Here is an 11,293-nt window from a genome sequence, read left to right as displayed (position 1 = left end):
AGTTTTGGTGAAGTTACACGGGGTACTTTTAGGGAGAACAATAAAATAAAATGTTTGCCATAGGTTTTCAGAGACATAGATCTTCCGAATAAGTGACACTTTCACATTTCTTTTTACCATCTACCAAAAACAACATGTTTTTGGATGGACAGCACATACAAACACTTTAGTTTTAGTTTCCATGTCCAAAACAGATTCATAGTTCCATCACTGGAGCTTGTGGGTACACAACATTTGGCATCCAACGTAGTACCCCTCTGCCAGGATCACCCCTAACCTAGCTTAGAATAGTATGGCAATGTGTAAACAAGCTTACAGTATATGACATGACTGCATTTCTACTAATAATGGGAAAAAAGTGACAACTATACAGTTGTAAAAAAGTGATAACTATACAGTTTTCACTTAAAATGACACTAAACTCAAGAGTTAAATCTTAAAAATGCATTCAAGTACCCTAAGTATTAACAAAAATGTATCTTATTTGTGTATCACTCGGCTGTAGATCCTCAAATCATCTCTGAATTGGTGCTGACACTGTCCTTCCTTCTGGAGGGTGGCTACTTTTGTTCCCCATGGTCCTTGAGTTAAACATATTAGGTTCTCCCTTTCTACAGGCCTACAATGCCTAATGGTAAATTCGGCCCTGCCCCAAACTATTATATTTCCATAGCAAATATGATAATTATTTTTGAAGTGAATTGTGTTCACTTTATGTCTTTACAATTGTTTTTTTTCAACTTCAGCAACTAAGTATGCAAGCCAAACTTTGAAGTGAAACTTCAGTTTAGTTGAGAAACATTCAATCCACTCCAAGTGAACTTTCCAGTTCTTAAATTTCTCTTTGCTGGGAAAAAAACTGCCATTTTCCTGTACTGATATCGCATATAGCAGTGAGAGAATCCCACAAGCAGGAAATTAGCTTTTTGGGGTATTTCTCTGTACAAACAGTGTAAGGAAGGCCTCCAGGTTGCCATTTCTCAAGGAAAAATAATTAACATTTTTATAAAACCATAGTGGCTGTGACTGAAGCAGAAAGCTAATTTTTGATAACAAAAAATTACAAAAAGTAGAGTCTAGCAAATGTTAAATTAGAATGGCTAGTCTAGTTAATATATATTCTTTTTTTACTAAAATTTATATTCACTCTAGGGGTGCCTTTTTTTTGGATCAACATTGCAGAACACTCAGGAGACCTCCCCTGAAGAAGTCAATTTTACTGGCTTTTCACAGGTCGCTTATAGTGGAGGGTCCTACTGGCTGCACTCCTTTTCTAAACATGAATTAATAACTATCTAGTGTTAGTTATCCTGATTCAACTTCAAGTGGGGTTGCCTGGTTCAACTTCTCCATAAAAAAGTTCACTCCTTGTGGACCTTTGACAAGATCCTGTAGTTTAGCAGATTATTACCTGTTCATCCCTTTGGGGTCTGTGGGATTGTTGGGGAATTTCCTTTTTAGCAAGGTACCTGCTTGACATGCAGTCTCAAAGTCTTGTCAGTTAGGGAGTCAGGAATTTGGGCAAAACACCATGCTGGTCTCATCAGACGCCACCTGGATGATTTTCCCTTATGGATGTATCCTCTTGCCTCTCCAGAAGAACCCGTTCTTGAGTCGTCAAAGGCTCCATCTGTTGGTTGGTCTTTTGATGTGACCTCCGCTAGACTTCATCTGAAGGCTGTAAGAGCTTCACCTCTAAAAAAAGGTACTACTCAATATGCTAGTCAGGGTTGACTGTGTTATTCAGGACCACACTGTCTTTCCTAGAGTCAAAATATTGTCTTCGGTTCAGGCAGGTTTGCAGTGTGGCTTCCACACCCTGAAACACCTAAGCATTGGTTGGAAGGAACCCTTCTCATCCTTCTAGTCCCGATGTCCTGGAGTACCCTTCACTTTTTTTCCCAGTTTAAGGATATAATTTTCCTTCACTCCATTGCGATTTTATGCTGTGTGGGCTCTCACTAGGAATAAGCTTCGGGTTCAGGATGATGGTGAGTTTGATTTGAACTCGAGCTGTTCTAGGTTCACAGAACAGATAAACCAAATGATCAGTTTTGGTCAGTTCGCTCGCTTGAACCTACTGATTGATTAAGTAGCAGTATTCTGGATTTTGGGGGGCCCCATACCTTTTTTTTAAAAAACACAAATGTATTTAGTTTTTTTGTGTGGGGTCTCAAAATTTTTTTTTTTTATACTTGACCCTCATCAAGCATACTGTAAGGGCCTGGTATAAATGTTGCTGACATTTCCCAGCTGCTCTCTTCTGTTTTTAAACCAAGTAGCCAGGACATGTAATTTAGTGGCATTAGTATTTTATTTTATTTCCAAATGTCATTTTGCAGGAGTACACCTACAGGTGTGTCACTTTACCTGCAGGTTTAATTCATTTTCGCAAGCATGCTATTTTAATTAATTATGTATTTTTATTCTTGCCATTTAAGAGCTGCTAACCGCTGAGCGGTACTTCTTCACATTTTTTTGCATTGGCAAATATCCCCCATGGCTGTGCCCAGCTAACTTTGTCATCTTTAACAAAAGCTTGCAAATTGGCCTTGGAAAATGGCAGAAAAAAATTTAAAGACTTGGCTCACATAGACTTCAATGGGGTTTGGGCACTATGTTTGGAGTTTGTGGGTTTTTTAATTGTTCAACGAACGTAAAACAAACCAAACTTTGCTGGGTTCGCTCATCAACAACTGTCATATCTATGGATATCTCACTAAGATATTAGTGGTCTACCAGGTATCATCCTTTCTTATCACTGACCTCCCTCCCCCTGTAGTCAAGGGTTAGGAGTATGCAGCTTAAGCCTCTGGCTGTTGGCTTTTCTCCAGACCTGCTATGTCAGCCCTAGCTTCCTTTGCCTGAAGTCAAGGGTTAGATAAGCTAGGCTTACGCTTTTCCTGCAGTTGCGGTTTTTGGTTATTGGAAATAGAATGTCTATAGGTATTTCTCCTTTGGGATTTTTCTCTGTGTGACTTTGCCCAGTAAACATTTAACTTTTGTTAACTACATTAGTTAGTCTCTGGTCTCCTTCTTTTCAGGCAGTGTGCTGTTGTACCCATTTTTGGTGGATGGTTGCTTGGATCTCCACTTCGGTAATTGAAGCCTATTGTTCCTTCAGGTAGCATTTTTTCCCTTTATTGGTGATTCTCTGTTCTGGCCTGGAGCATCAGGTTGATCCTAGGTGTCCTCCCCTTGGCCACTGCACTTTCCACATCTGGTTGGCTATGCTTTAGTCTTTGTTCAAGCATTGATTCCTTTGAAGCATTATGTCATGATCAGGGATCAGGCTCAGAGTCCATTAGCTGAAACAGCAGGCAAATTTGTGGTATAACAGGCCGAGTTTGGTACACAAGCAAACGGTAGTAGTATAGGAGCAAGCAGAAGTGTAGTCAAAGAGCAAGCCAAGGTCAGTAGCCAAAGGTATCAGGTATGAAGCAGAAGACGATGAGAGTAGTCGGTAAATCTGCAGCCAAAGTTCGGTACATTGGTAGCAATATGAGAGGATTGTATCACAGAAGGAGCAGGAAGCAAGATATTGGCAGGAGCACAATAATCTGGCAAACAGGAAGTGCAGAGGCATGGCTAAAATAGGAAGTTCAAGGGAGGAGCAAGGAGTTCAGCAGAAACTAGGTTCACCTGAGGATTACACATGAGAGCAGGCAAGGAGCTATCCAAGGAGCTATCCAAGGAGCTATCCAAGGTTTCAGAGTGGCTCAGCAGGTAGAGCCCCTGCCAGACACAGCAGAGGCCCTGGGTTCAGATCTGGATCCTGACACATTATCTCCACATCTGTTGGATCTCTTAGTGACTTTTTCTCTCCCCTCAGACTGCTTTTGGACATCTTGGCTATGTGTCCCTCATGTAAGATAAAAAAAATTAAGATTTTTGTACTTAGTGTAAAATGTAATTCCTGAAGTCCATTGAGGGACACAGGTCCTGCCCATCTGTGTTAAATGTTCTTGTACTGCTTGCTTACAAAACTGAAACACAATGCTTCGAGGTGGCGTTATAGGGGGGGCTGGCTTAAAGGTTTTTTTTTTTACCAGTGTTCCAACCTCCTGTAAGCAGCAGTATAACCCAATTGTTTAAGAATTTCTAACATTCCTGTGTCCCTAAATGGCCTTCAAGGAAGATTTTTTACACTAAATACAAAAGTCTTATCTTTGGATGGTAATTTCTTAATTTTAGGGTAGGTTTTAAGCCAATATTCAGACATCACAATTTTCCCTCCTATCCATTTATCCTACCCCCTTCTCATCCAATTAGCAGTTATCACCACAAAATACAGTATGAAGCCTTTTAATACTCACTTAACTCTGCCATTTGTGTCCCTCGCCAGCGTTGCTTCCAAAAGTGACCAGGATCCAGCTTGAATTTACAGCAGTCCTGAGATTCAACAAGGAAATTACCTTGGACAACACATCTTTAAGGCAGTTGGTCACATCCACATCCATAACATGTTCATTATAAATAGGCTGGCAGTGCACCTAAACACATGAAAAAATGTACCTGTACCATTTTTCTAATGAAACGCATATCTATGTGTTGCAATGTGCTATAATGCAGGAGCATTTTGGTGTACAGTACTGTTTATGTAAATTGTATTGCATGAATAGCACCCCACACAAACTTTTTTTTTACATGAAAATTCTGTTTTCATTAGGAGGTCTATTTATAACAGATATCACTATCCGTAGTACTACTGCATACTATAGCCTGCATTTTGCAGCTCATTTATAAAATGTAGTATCCTATGGCGCAATCTCTGCTTAATGCAGCAGTGACTCCACTGCACCGTGCTTTAAGAAATTAGAGGTGAAGGAAAGTAGGGATGTTCAGATACCAGTGCAGATACTTGGCATTTTCACGAGAACTACCAGGGTTGCAGCTAGGACTGGGCCCTGGCGCTCCACCACTGTCCTGAAATCATTAGTCTGTATTGTTTTAGAAAAACTTTCACAATACAATACTGTAAACAAAAATGTATCAGTAATTGGTATCTGTATTAGGCCTCGTTCACACCATCCTCAGTGCGTTCAGGCCCGATTGTGGCTGGAACGCACTGGATCGCATTGCGGCCGGCTCAGTTTGTTGTGGGGTGGGAGGGGGCGTGGCGATCCATTGAGGTGAATGGCACCGCATTGATGTGCCTTGCGTTCTCATGCAGCCAATCGCAGTGCAACCGGAGGGATTGGCTACGGTGCCATTCACTTCAATGGACCACCATGCTCCCTCCCGCCCCACAACAAAGTGAGCCGGCCGCAATGCGATCCAATGTGTTCCAGCCAGAATTGGGCAGAGGATGGTGTGAACGGACCCTTACTTGGACAAGTGTCGGTACTTGGTCTGGAATAAATGGTGCCGGTACATCCCTAATATATATATAACAAATTATACATTAAAACAGGGATGCAGAAATCCCAGGAGCCCCGTATTCTACTTAAAAATGACAGCTCCCTCCTAACTGTTAAGTTTTTCTCTAGTCTAGTCTTGGACATGGAAAAGTATCTGTACTTGTACTTGTACTAAGTACGGTACTTGGTATCTGAACATCCCTAAAAGAAAGTCCAAATGAGCGTAATGGGCTGGCCACATTAACTGCTGGGTTTGCATAGGTTTTATATGATAAATCTGAAGCAGTGGCAACAGGACTAAAGGTTAGGGCCCCCCCTTATACCTATCACCAATGCTCAAGTATTTTATACTAACATGGACAGTGGCTATAGTAGCAAATTAACTATTAGGACCTCAATTCACTGTGCTGCCACTAAATAGCAAGTGATTGTCCAATAAATCAAATTTTTGTACTTTTGCCCATTATCTCAGTTGCGCTGCTTTTGCTATAACATTTTACACCTGCCTTGCCAATATGCAAACCACTATCTGGAACAATTTGTTTTTGTAACTCTATTCGGATAGAATCAATTTTACAAGAAAACAGTAACCATGAGTGATAACTGTGCTTCATGCGAACAGAATGTACATACAGCCAAAGCTCTTTATGTAAGTGAGAGGCTGGTAGATCGAGCATTCCATAAGACCATAAAAGTGAGGTTCTGATCCCTTCTAAACTTCAAGCTGTGCCTCAGAAAAGTTGCTAAACATTCCATTAGAATAAATTTGTCTAGCTTCAAGTAATTATATTGATGGAGCCAAATCTGGTTTCCAGGCTAGAGAGATACAGCATCTGTCAGTTGTCAACATATGTGAGATAAATTCAGCAGTATGCTGCTGTACAATAGCAGATGGTTTGGCGAACAGTACAGCCATTGGCGTAGATGTAGCCCAGTTGCTTGATCTTATATTTTGGCTATTGTCTGCTACATAGGATCAATAATTTTGCACAAGCCAGCGGTGGAATAAATTAGCGTTATTTAAAGTAAATTGCGAGTTAAAGCCTAAACTTTATGTCTTTGTTTTCATGTAGAGCAGTAATTACTAATTAGAAGTAATTTTAACTTATTTTTTTTACATTTTTGGAGGGTTTACTGTTCTCATATTTGCAGAATAAGTCTGGTGGGCTGTGTGGTCTGCTGTCATCTTAAACCACTTGAAAACTCCAGCAACAAGACCACCCTTTCATAGTTCCTGGATATGTTCCTGCACACCTTGGAGTTTCAGGTGCTTCCTAGCACCATTGGGTGTTCCTTCTCCTTCATACAGAGCAAAGCAATAGGTTCTCTTTATTGCTGCCCTTCCTTGCAGCAGATACACACTTCTCCTTCTCTCCCTGCTGCTCTATTCAGTCCCCAGAAGTAGGCAAAGGAATCCCTGTGTAAGCTCCCAGTCACTCTCATCAGAACTTACACGGGGCTGTCTATAAGGGCCGTCTCTGAAATGAGGCATCCTGATGCAGATGCCTCAGGCAGCATCTCATTGGGTCATGTGGGGGGAGTGGCAGGTGTGCCTGCCGCCCCCTTTCCAGCCAGAGCGTCCCAGGTTGCTAAGAGCTCTTAGCAACCTGGGGCACTCTGGCCGGCATCTCACCCAGCTCACTGACATCACTGGTCACCCAGCTCCTGGCAACCATTGACATCAGTGATCCAGCTGGAACGTGCCTAGGGCCTAGGGTGGTGAGATGTCTAGGGATGGCCCTGATGTTTCTTCACCCCATGTGACAGCATCTAGCCACCAAGCATCAGCACTGTCACATGAAAGGAAGAAGAGAAAAGTAACATGCTCTTCCATACTAAGAAGTACTAGGCATTTTCTTTGCTCTCAGAGGTTGAAAGGATTGATGGGAGAGCAAAAGAATTCATGAGCTGCTGGGAAGAGTGGCATAAATGGTTTGACGCACGGGCAATGCCCAGGAGTGCTTTGAAGATTGTGTTGAAGCCCAGCTCCATTTTTTAAATGGGTTTCCTGTGCTTTGTTTTTAAATAAAAAAAAAAATGCAAAGCAATACCCTCTCCATATTCCAGCACTGCCCTCTACGTCCTCCTCTTATCCTGATGGCTGAGCCGCTTCCGTGTTGAATACTTCCTATGAGCCCAGATTGTCATGGGCAGCCCCTGATAGTGTGTCGACACGCTGGTCCAGGCTGGCACCAGTGCAGCACAGGATGGCACTCACGTGTCACTATGTAAACGCTGTTCTTTGCAACAGTAATGACCGATTACTGCCAGAGAGGAGGACCACCATTTGTCACATGACTGGACAGAACACACCTAGAAAAAGGGCATTTATACTAAGACTGGGGGGGAGAAACATGTCTAACCAGGACTAGGGCATAAAGGGTTAATTTTAAGTCATAGTTTACAGAATAAAGACAGGGTATAGTGAAGGGTTAACTGTTCATGTCAGGTTGAATGTTAAGGGTTAAATGTTGGGTGTCGGTTAAGAATTAACAGGGCTATTCACAAAAGGGTGAAGAGTTTGGAGAAGGCAGGAGAAGAACAATCTAGGACAACATAGCTGATTTGGAAAAAGTTTCCAATTCAGCTCACTTTCCAGGTCAGCTATGTTGTCCTAGATTGTTCACTTCTCCTGCCTTCTCCAAACTCTTCACCCTCTTGTGAATAACACTGTAAGTAATTTTTGGTTTTGTTGGATGAAGTTCCAAATCTCAGTATGAGTAGTTTCTGGCATGATCCCCTAAACCACTGAATACATTTGTCATAGAAGCTTTTACACATGTGTTTAGATTTAAGTTACGGGAAAGTTTATCTTTCCCCACAATTTATATTTTACCAGCATCATGTCCACATATCATTCGACTGGTGTACAAAAACAAACTTCAACAAAGGCAAACAATAAGCAGTTTTTTTACATGTTCCCGCTGTTACTGAAGCTCTAGATGTGGAACGCAGTCAATACGTGGAAGTGCTTAGCAGAGGCAAAACTTCCATAATTAAAGGGGGGAGGCTTATCATCTCCAGGAAAAAATAGAAAAGGAAAACTTAAGTATAATTTTTAAAGTTCTGCAACCAAATCAAATGTGTTATAAAATGTCACCGGAAGTCCATCATGCCACAGCAGCAACTATCTCATCTTCCCACTGTGTGCTGAGGATGGAAGAGCAAGAAACTTCATATTTAAAAGTAACTGATAAAACAAGAAGTGTGAAGTCTCAGTTATAGACTTAGACATTTCTAGAGTCACTTCTCCTAAAAGTGATATATATGTTACAGGTAGAGTTTGATGGTCTGAATATCTTCGTATATTCTCTCCAATGGTGAGACCTCCCTATTATTGCTTCTGGCTTTGTTCCCACCCAGTTTGAAGTGTTGTGTGCTCCCAATATCTGTTGCATTCTAAAGGTGGCCATACACTCTACAACCATCGCAAGACCTTAGTCTTGCGATGGTTGTACAGGGTCTTACCTTATCTGTGCTGCCCTGCCACTCTGCGTTGGAGTTGGCATGTCCTTGTAAGGGGGAGCATGTGACCTCCTCCCCTATGACAGTGATCAGACCTAGCCACCAATTGCTAGGAACAAGCAATGTCACATGACTCAGGGAGTGACATCATTGCTTCCTATGGTCATTGGCACAGAGGATTTTCCTGCTAGCTGCAATGGAAGAATGAGCAGCGAGGAAGCCCAGGCATAGAGAGTATTAGGTGGTTCGGGGGCCTGTCAGTTACCTGGTTAGAGGCTGTGATGAGAAGAAGGCTTCCCTTACAGCTCTGGTGCAGTCAGTGGAAACTTATTTCTAAAGCAAGACTTGATTGTGATGTGTATGTGCAGATCGATGGAAAGGTCACTGAAAGGAAGCAGTTTGGAAGACAGCAGGCAGAAATAATGGAGCCCTTGGCAGGCTGAGAGTGTAGTCTGGAACCGGGGATGGTGGGCAGCTGAGAAGATGGAAAGCAGACAGGGTGGAAGGCAGAGTCATGGTCAGGAGGCAGGCCAAAGTCAGACCAGGAAATCAGCAGAGGCAAGACATAGTCAGGAACTAACTGAGGTCACACCAGGGGTCAGCAGAGACAAGCTGTAGTCAGGAACTAGCCGAGGTCACAGCAGGAGTCAGCAGAGACAAGCTATAGTCAGGAACTAGCTGAGGTCACACGAGGAGTCAGCAGAGATGAGCTGTGTTCAGGAACTAGCCGAGGTCACACCAGGAGTCAGCAGAGATGAGCTGTGTTCAAGAACTAGCCGAGGTCACACCAGGAGTCAGCAGAGATGAGCTGTGTTCAGGAACCAGCTGAGGTAAATAACAGGAAGGCAGAGCAGAGACAAGTCCAAGGGCAGACTGGGTCAGCAATGGGAAAGCAGATCTCAGGAAAAGGTTCAGGTTCAAGTCACAGAGTAACAGCTGAAGACCATCCAGTAATGACCTATTTGAGTTCTGATGGCATCAGACATGTTTTGATGCCATCCTGACAGGGCTCTTTGCAGAAACACTTTCACTTTTCCCTTGCATAGGCAAGGTGACAGTGTAGGGTAAAAAAGATTCAAAATCTTACAGGGAAAGTTGGACCCTTGTTTAATAGCTGGACAGGTGTACATGCCTGGGCAATTAGGTTACCTGGGGCATATATTAGAAAGATTGGGGAAAGTGTTTGATTCTAGGCTTGAATTTGGGACCCCCAGTAAAACCCCCACCAATCCCTACAAAGCTGTGAGATCCGAAGATCTTCTGTTAGAAGAACATCCTGGTTCCCCAGTCCTTGAATTGCTATGGAGAATTTTTTAGGGTGCTGGTGGCAGCATAACATTGTCTGCCATTGTGGGGCTGGCTTTGATGGAAGATCTCCCTATGAAGACCAAGAACAGCAGCTGAGACGACCAAGGGCTTCAAACCCTGGCCCAAAATAAAAAAAATGTTCTGGGTGGAGTTAGGTTTTGAAACACTTATATCTTCTGGGAAAATATAGATGATTAAAGTAGTAGTAAACTCTCAAACTTTTTTCAATAATGAATCCAGAACAAACAAATATACATGGACCAGCAAAGTATTTCTATAAATCTTTGCCCAAATACTTATAGAAATCACGTTTCATCATGTTTCTGAACAGCACCAACTCTCTCATCTCAGCTTCCCTGAACTTATTGTCCAGTACAAGGTCATAGTAGACAGCAAATTTCCAGCCGTTGTCCTTGGTACTAGTTTGGAGAAGGAATAAATGAGGAGCAGGGGGGAGGGGAGTGGTTTGCCTTGCTGTGCCTCTGTGTTTGTGGAGACACACCGTCTACTAGCACACACAAGGGTGGCTCCATAGGACCCTGCAAGGGAAAGGAGCCACCCTAAAACAGGATATCAGGGCCAGTGCTCAGGGGACCCGCTGATTCTGCAGGAAACTAAAACCATACAACATCTAGGAGCAACATCCATTGTAAGTGATTTAATCAGCATTTGAAATAGCTTAAAAACCTTTTGACTTTAATATCACTTTAAGGAACACAACAGGCATTAACTGATTTTATAACTTAGTTTGTTCAAGTAATAAGAGATGAAGACTTTCAAATAGAAGTTCTCTTGATGAAGGAGGATTACCCCTCTAAATGTTTGTCGCCCACCTTTTGTGCATGCTTCTGCTTGGTGGAATGAAACCATTGGCCTTTGTCCCTGCAGTAAGTACTGTAGAGTAGGTCTTGCTTTCTCTTAAATTACCTTTCCCCAACGTGGAGCTTTCCAGCAGACTTGCTTCTTGGGATCTACCTTATACACCTTTGTATAACTTAGTTAGGGTTTAAAGTGTATTTAAAGCCCAAAGCAAACATTTTATACAGGGAGAACGTCGGGAGTCAGACGGTTTCAACTCGAAATGTATTTACTAGGGATGCACCGATACCGGTATTTTGGTATCGAGTAGGAGTACCGATAATTTTTTTTCGGTACTCGCC

Source organism: Nanorana parkeri, unplaced genomic scaffold, assembly GCF_000935625.1.
Source record: "Nanorana parkeri isolate BGI_ZX_2015 unplaced genomic scaffold, ASM93562v1 scaffold98, whole genome shotgun sequence".
NCBI classification, from domain to species: Eukaryota; Metazoa; Chordata; class Amphibia; order Anura; family Dicroglossidae; genus Nanorana; species Nanorana parkeri.
This window is presented reverse-complemented; position numbering follows the sequence as displayed.